Source organism: Echinops telfairi, unplaced genomic scaffold, assembly GCF_000313985.2.
Source record: "Echinops telfairi isolate 266 unplaced genomic scaffold, ASM31398v2 ScPeMD7_655;HRSCAF=1070, whole genome shotgun sequence".
Lineage (NCBI taxonomy): Eukaryota > Metazoa > Chordata > Mammalia > Afrosoricida > Tenrecidae > Echinops > Echinops telfairi.
This window is the reverse complement of record NW_022104553.1, coordinates 35,893,779-35,901,943: the sequence shown is the minus strand read 5'-3', so window position 1 is coordinate 35,901,943 and position 8,165 is coordinate 35,893,779. Positions and strand designations below refer to the sequence as shown.

The following is an 8,165-nucleotide window of genomic DNA, read 5'->3' as shown; positions in this document are numbered from 1 at the left end:
TTTTTAACTAAGGGTGAAGTCCCACTCTTTATACCCATTAGGCCGGTTAGGATAGGGTTTTCACCCTCTCCATTCCCTAAGACCATGGGGAAGAAGTGGGAAATCACCCTACATCTTCATAGTTCAGAGCAGCGGTTCTCAACCTGTGGGTCTTGACCACATTGGGGGGTTGACGACCTTCTCACAGGTTTGACCCAATCCATAACAGTAGCAAAATTACAGCTATGAAATATAAATGAAAATAATTTTATACTAGGGGGTTACCACTACTTGAGAAACTGTATGTAAGAGTCGTAGCATTAGGAAGGTTGAGAATCACTGCCCTAGATGAAGACACAAATCTTGATACAGTAGAGGGGCAGCAAAATAGAGTCAGTCCCCAACAAGATAGAATAGCACAGTGGCTGCAACAATGAGAACAAGCCAAAGAACCAATGTGAAGATGGCACAGGAGGGCAGCATTTCAGTACATTGTACATACAGTTGCTATGTGTCAAACCCCACGGAAAAGCACCTAACAACACAACAACAGGACTTGAGCTTCTAACATTGTGCTGTACTAGAAGTCTGGAGAATGTCCTATTAGTTTAGAGCAGCGGTTCCCAACTTGTGGTTCATGACCCCTTTGGGGGAACGAAACACCCTTTCACACATGTGGCCAAATTCATAACTGTGGCAAAATTACAGTTATGAAGTAGTAATGAAAATAATTTTACGTTTGGGGGATCAGTATTACATGAGAAACGGTATGAAAATATCGAGGTCTTAGGAAGAATGAGAACCACAGCCATAGTTGAAGACAGAAATCGTGGTAGAGTAGAAACGCGGCAAATGAGAGGCAGCACCCCCCAAAATGGATTAGCACAGTGACTGCAACAATGAGCGCAAGGCAAAGAACCACTGTGAAGATGGCACAGGATTGGGCACTGCTTCATTACATTGTGCATAGGCTTGCTATGAGCCAAAACCCACTCACGGCACCTAACAACAATAACAACAGGACTTGTGCATCTAACAATATGCTGATCTATACCTTAAGAGAATCTCCTCTCAGTTAAGAGCAGTCTTTCTCAACTTGTGGGTATTGACCACCTTGGGGGTTCGAAAGACTCTTTCACATGGGTGACCCAATTCATAACAGTATCAAAATTACTGTTATGAAATAGCAATGAAAATAATTTTATGGATAGGGGATCACCACTACATAAGGAACGGTATGAAAGGGCCGTGGCATTAGGAAAGTTGGTAACAACACCTTAGAGGAAGACACAAATCTTCATTCAGTAAAAGGGCAGCAAAATAGAGTCAGCCCCCAACAAGAAGTAATAGCACAGTGACTGCAACAATGAGCACAAGCCAAAGAAGCACTCTGAGGATGGCACAGGATGGGGCAGCGTTTCAGTACATTGTACATACAGTTGCTATGTGTCAAAACCCACGCCACAGCACATAGCAACAAAACAGCAGGATTTGTGCTTCTAACATTGTGCTGTAGTAGACGTCAAGAGAAAGTCCTATTAGATTAGAGCAGCAGTTCCCAACCTATGGTTCATGACACCTTTTGGGGGAATGAATGACCCTTTCACATGTGTGGCCAATTCATAACGGTAGCAAAATTACAGTTAACTGGTATGAAAATGTCGTGGCATTAGGAAGGTTTAGAACCACTGCCCTAGAGGAAGATAGAAATCGTGGTCGACTAGAAACGCAGCAAATGAGAGGCAGCACCCCCCAAAAGGGATTAGTACAGTGGCTGCAACAATGAGCGCAAGGCAAAGAACCACTGTGAGGCTGGCAAAGGATTGGACAGCATTTCCTTATGTTGTACATAGAGTTTCTAGGAGTCAAAACCCACTCAACAGCACCTAAAAATAAGACAACAGGACTTGTGCTTCTAACAATGTGCTGAAGTAGACCTTAAGAGAAATTCCTATTCGCTTAGAGCAGTGGTTCTCAACCTGTAGTTCGCGGCCCCTTTGGGGTGACAAAGGACACTTTCATCGCCATGGCCCATTCATAATAGTAGCAAAATAAGAGTTATAAAGTACAACGAAAATAATTTAATTATAGGGCGGTTACCACTACATGAGGAACCGTATGAAAGATTCTTACCACTACATGTGGAACGGTATGGAAGGTTGAGAACCACTGCCCTAGAAGAAGACAGAAATCGTGGTAGAGTAGAAGGGCCACAAAGGAGAGGCAGCCCACAAAAAGATGCATTATCACAGTGGCTACAACAAATGAGCGCAAGCAAAGAACGACTGTCAGTACGGTACAGGATGGGGCAGGGTTTCATTATATTGGGCACAGAGATGCTGTGAGCCATAACCCACTCGCGGCACATGACAACAATAACAACAGGACTTGTGTGTCTAACAATATGCTGACGTATACCTTAAGAGAATCTCCTCTCAGTTTAGAGCAGCGGTTCTCAACTTATGGGTCGTGACCACTTTGGGGGTTTGAACGACGTTTTTACAAGGGTGACCCGATTCAAAACAGTATCAAAATTACTGTTTTGAAATTGGAAGGAAAATAATTTTATGAATGGGGTGTCACCACTACATGAGGAACTGTATGAAAGGTACGTCGCATAAGGAATGTTGATAACCACTGCCCTAGCGAAGACACAAATCTTTATAAAGTAAAAGTGCAGCAAAATAGAGTCACCGCCAACAAGATAGAATAGCACAGTGGCTGCATCAATGAGCAAAAGCCAAAAAACCACTGGGAGAATGACCTAGGAAGGTCAGCGTTTTATTATATTGTACATAGAGTTGCTATTAGTCAAAACCAACTCGACAGCATCTAACAACAAAAACAACAGGAGTTGTGCTTCTAACAATGTGCTGAAGTAGAACTTAAGAGAAACTTCTATTAGTTCAGAGCAGCGGTTCTCAACCTGTGGTCTACGACCCCTTTGGGAGAACGAAGAAACTTTTCACAGTGGTGCCCCATTCATAGCCATAGCAGAATTTCAGTTATGAAGTACAACAAAAATAATTTTATGATTGGGCGGTCACCACTACATGAAGATCGGTATGAAAAGGACGTGGCATTAGGAAAGTTGATAACTCCTGCCTTAGAGGAAGATAGAAATCTTGGAAGAGTAGAAGGGCAGCAAATGAGAGGCAGCTCCCAAAAAGATGAATTAGCACAGTGGCTGCAACAATGAGCAAAAACAAAGAACCACCGTGAGCATTGCACAAGACGGGGCAGCGTTTCATTATATTGTGCATAGAGATGCTATGAGCCAAAATCCACTTGCAGCATGTAACAACAGTAATAAGAGGAGTTCTGCGTCTAACAATATGCTGACTTATACCTTAACAGAATCTCCTCTTAGTTTAGAGCAGCGGTTCTCAACTTGTGGGTCGTGACCACCTTGGGGGTTCGAACGACTCTTTCACAAGGGTAACCTGATACATTGCAGTAGCAAAATTAGTGTTATGAAATGGTAACGAAAATAATTTTATGGATAGGGGTCACGACTACATGAGGAAGTGTATGAAAGGTCCTGGCATTAGAAAAGTTGACAACAGCTACATTAGAGGAAGAAAGAAATCTTGCTACACCAGAAGGGCAGCAAACTATAGGCAGCCCCAAAAAAGATGAATTAGCAGAGTGGCTGCAACAATGAGCACAAACAAAGAACCACTGTGAGGATGGCACAGGACAGGGCAGCGTTTCATTATATCGTGCACAGAGTTGCTATCAGCCAAAACCGACTCAACGGAACCTAAAAACAATAACTAAGGACAAGTGCTTCTAGAAATATGAAGTAGATCTTAAGATTAGCTCCTCAGTGTAGGGCAGCCGTTCTCAACCTGTGGGTCGAGACCCCACTGGGACGTCAAATGCCCCTTCACACGGGTGGCCCAATTCATAACAGTATCAAAATTACTGTTATGAAATAGCAACGAAAATAATTTTATGGATGGCGGCTCATACTACATGAGGAACTGTATGAAAGGGTCAGGGAATTCGGAAGTGGAGAACCACTACCTTAAAGAAGAAAAGAAATCTTGGTAAAAGTAGAAGGGCAGCAAATGAGAGGAAGCCCCACAAAAGATGAATTAGCACAGTGACTGCAACAATGAGCAAAAGCAAAGAACCACTGTGAGGATGGAACAGGATGGGGCAGCGTTTCATTATATTGTGCATAGAGTTGCTATGAGCCAAAACCCACTTGACGGAACCGAAAAACAATAACTGCATGACAAGTGCTTCTGGAAATATGAAGTAGATCTTAAGATTAACTCCTCTTAGTGTAGAGCAGCCGTTCTCAACCTGTGGGTCGAGACCCCATTGGGACGTCAAAGGCCCCTTCACACGGGTGGCCCAATTCATAACTGTAGCAAAATTACACTTATGAAATAGTGAAAGAAAATAATTTTATGGATGAGGGGGTCACCACTACAAGAGGAATGGTATGAAAGTGCCAGGGAATTACGAAGTTTGAGAACCACTGCACTAGATGAATACAGAAATCATTGAAGAGTAGAAGGGCAGTAAATGAAAGGCAGCCCCCAAAGAGATGGATTAGCCCAGTTGCTGCAACAATGAGTGCAAGCAAGGAACCCTGTGAGGATTGCACAGGATGGGGCAGCTTTTCATTATATTGTGTAAAGAGTTTCTACGAGCCAAAACCCACTCAATGGCACGTTAACAACAATAACGACAGGACCTGTGCGTGCAACAATATGCGGAACTATATTTTAAGAGAACCTCCTCTTAATTCAGAGCAGAGGTTCTCAACCTGTGGGTCATGACCACATTGTGGGGTCGAACGACCCTCTCACTGGTATGGCCTGATATATAATAGTAGCAAAATTACAGCTATGAAAGGGCAACGAAAATAATTTGATGCTTTGGGTGTCAAGGCTGGAGAGGAACTGAATGAAAGGGCTGTGGCATTAGGAAGGTTGAGAACCACTGCCCTAAAGGAAGACACAAATCTGGATACAGAAATAGGCCAGCAAAATAGAGTCAGCCTCCAACAAGATAGAACAGCACAGTGCCTGCAACGATGAACTCAAGTCAAAGAACCACTGTGAAGATGGCACTAGACGGGCTAGCGTTTTAGTATATTGTACTTAGAGTTGCTTTGTGTCAAAACCCACTCGACAGCACCTAACAAGAATACAACACTTGTGCTTCTAACAATGTGCTGAAGTAGACCTTAAGAGAAACTCTTATTAGTTTAGAGCACTGGTTGTCAACCTATGGTTCACGACCCCTTTGGGGGAACGAAGGACACTTTCACTGAGGTGGCCCGTTCATAATAATAGAAACATTAGAGTTATGAAGTATACAGTGAACCCTCGCCACTTCGTGCTTCGACTTCTGCGGCTACACTCTATCGCGGTTTTTGCGTAACAGCGCATGCTCTGTCATTACTGCCACTGATTGGCTCATACTGTACACACTTCTGTCTGCATCGCTACGTATCGGAGCTATGTATCAGATGCATTTTTGCTTTTGTACAGTGTACTGTAATTGTTTGAGATTTTTAAGAAATTTTATCTAAGCCCTATGATGGCTCCTAAATGAGCTGCTTCTTCTAAGCCTTCTGACAATAAAAATAAGCGCCAGAGGAAGATGCTCATCATCCAGGAAAAGGTAAAACTTTTGGACATGATCAAAGATGGCAAGAAAATCGTGGAGGTTGCACGCCATTTCGACTTGAATGAGTCTTCCTTTCGCTCCATCCGTAAAAAGGAAAAAAACATCCGTGCTACGGCTACTTTCACTTTCAACAAGGAAGCAAAGCGCATCGTGACAAGTCGTAATAAGTTCATAGTAAAAACGGAGTCTGTCCTAGCTGTTTGGATCAATGACAGGTGCAAGAAAAACATTCCGTTGGATTCGATAGTCATCCGGGAGAAGGCAAGACAGCTCTATCAGCGTTTTACAGCAGACAAACCTCAACCAGAATCCTCTTCTGCAACATTCGTGGATTTTACAGCGAGCAAGGGTTGGTTCGAAAAGTTCCAGAAGAGGTATCAACTGCAGAGTGTCGTTCTTCACGGAGAAGCTGCCTCAGCTGACCAGCCTGCAGCAAAGGACTACATGAACAATACTTTCCAGAAGATCCTTGAGGAGGGCAAGTATCATCCTGAGCAGGTGTTCAATATGGACGAAACAGGACTGTTCTGGAAAAGAATGCCTTCCAGAACATTTATTTTTAAGGATGAAACCAAGGTCCGTGGCTTCAAGGCTTATAAGGATCGAGTCACTCTCGTTATTTGTGGAAATGCTGAGGGATTTTTGCTCAAGCCGGCCCTTATCTACAAGGCCAAGAATCCTACTTCGTGGAATTTCATTTATCACGGTAGGGTCTAGAACCGATTAACCGCGATAAACGAGGGTTCACTGTAATGAAAATAATGTTATCATTGGGCGGTCCCCACTACATGAGGAATGGTATGAAAGGTCAGTGGCATTAGGAAGTTTGAGAACCACTGCCCAAGAGGAACACAGAAATCTTGGTAGAGTGGGAGGGCAGCAATCAAGATGAGCCCGCAAAAAGATGGATTAGCACAGTGGCTGCAACAAAGATCACAAGCATAGGACCACTGTGGGATGGCACAGTGTGTGGCAGCATTTCATTATATTATGCATAGATGTGCCGTGAGCTGAAACCTACTCGATGGCACCTAACAACAATAACTAGAGGACTTGTGCTTCTAACAATATGGTGAAGTTGATCTTAAGAGAATCTCCTCTTAGTTTAGAGCAGAGGTTCTCAAAATGTGGGTCTCAACCCCTTTGCTGGGTCGAATGACCCTTTCACAGGTGTGGCCCGATTCATAACTGTAGCAAAATTACAGTTACTAAGTAGCAATGGAAATAATTTTATAATTGGGTGCTCACCACTACGTGAGGAACTGTATGAAAGGGTCGTGACATTACTTAATTTGAGAAGCACTGCCCTAGAGGAAGACACATATCTTGGTACAGTAGAGGCGCAGCAAAGAGAGGCAGCCCCACAAATGTTAGATTAGCACAATGGCTGCAACAATGAGAGCAAGCAAAAGAACCACTGTGAGGATGGCACAGGATGGGGCAAGGTTTCATTGCTTTGTGCAAAGAGTTGCGATGAGCGAACACACTCGAAGGCATTAAACAACAACAGGATCTGTGCTTCTAAGAATATACTGGTCCTCTAATTGGGACTCCGAGCCGGGGCTATTTCTGGCTCTGGCGTGGCTCCAAGAAGGCATCCGCATTTGCTCCCGGCGGCAGCGGCGCGGCCAGGCCGGTCCCCGGCGCCCGGCACCTTCACTCACGGCAGCCTCGAACGCAAAAGTACCACAGGCCAGCGGTCGAGCTCGCGCATCCGGCCATTGTTCCATCTGCTACCTAGAGAAGAGAAGATGAGCGAATCGAGCTCAAAATCCAGCCAGCCCTTGGCCTCCAAGCAGGAGAAGGACGGCACTGAGAAATGAGGCCGGGGCAGGCCACGCAAGCAGCCTCCGAAAGAGCCCAGCGAAGTGCCAGCACCCAAGAGACCCCGGGGCCGACCGAAGGGGAGCAAAAACAAGGGTGCTGCCAAGATCCGGAAAACCACCAGCACAGCTCCTGGGAGGAAGCTGCAAGGCAGACCCAAAAAGATGGAGAAGGAGGAGGAAGAGGGCATGTCGCAGGAGTCCTCTGAGGAAGAGCAGTGACCACCCACCCATGCAGCCTGTCTGGACCCCAAGGAGCCTTTTCCGGGACTGGACAGCTTCACTCCACTCCCACACCCCTGTCCCCTGGGCCCACGCATCGGCAACCCCTCCCGGGCACACCCCACAGCCACACTACACAGCACACCAGCTTCTGGAGGCCCCTTCCTGGGCCCAGTGGGCAAGCAAGTTTTCCTTTGGCTCAGTTCCCAGCGACCCCCACCTGCACATACACTTGCCCTCCCCGACAAGGCTAATGGCCCACTTAGCTGCGCTCCCCCTACCCCCAGTACCTGCTGCCTCCCTGTCCTCAAGGGTGGGTGAACATTGTTGTCTAGACCCACCTGCTCCCACTTGCCCCTCTGGCACCCCACAAAGGGACCTGGTGGGCTCCCCTGGCCTTAAAGGGGTCCACACCCCATCTTCTGAACACCCTCATTCCACCTTACTGGCAGCAGCAGGTGTGGTTCATGTGGGGGGGGGGGGGTCCTC

General features: G+C 45.7%; 1 pseudogene; it reads left to right on the top strand.

Annotated features, from left to right (window-relative positions):
• The first annotated feature begins 7,346 nt into the window (after positions 1 to 7,346).
• LOC101643569 lies at positions 7,347 to 7,676 on the top strand (annotated as a pseudogene).
• The last annotated feature ends 489 nt before the right edge of the window (positions 7,677 to 8,165 follow it).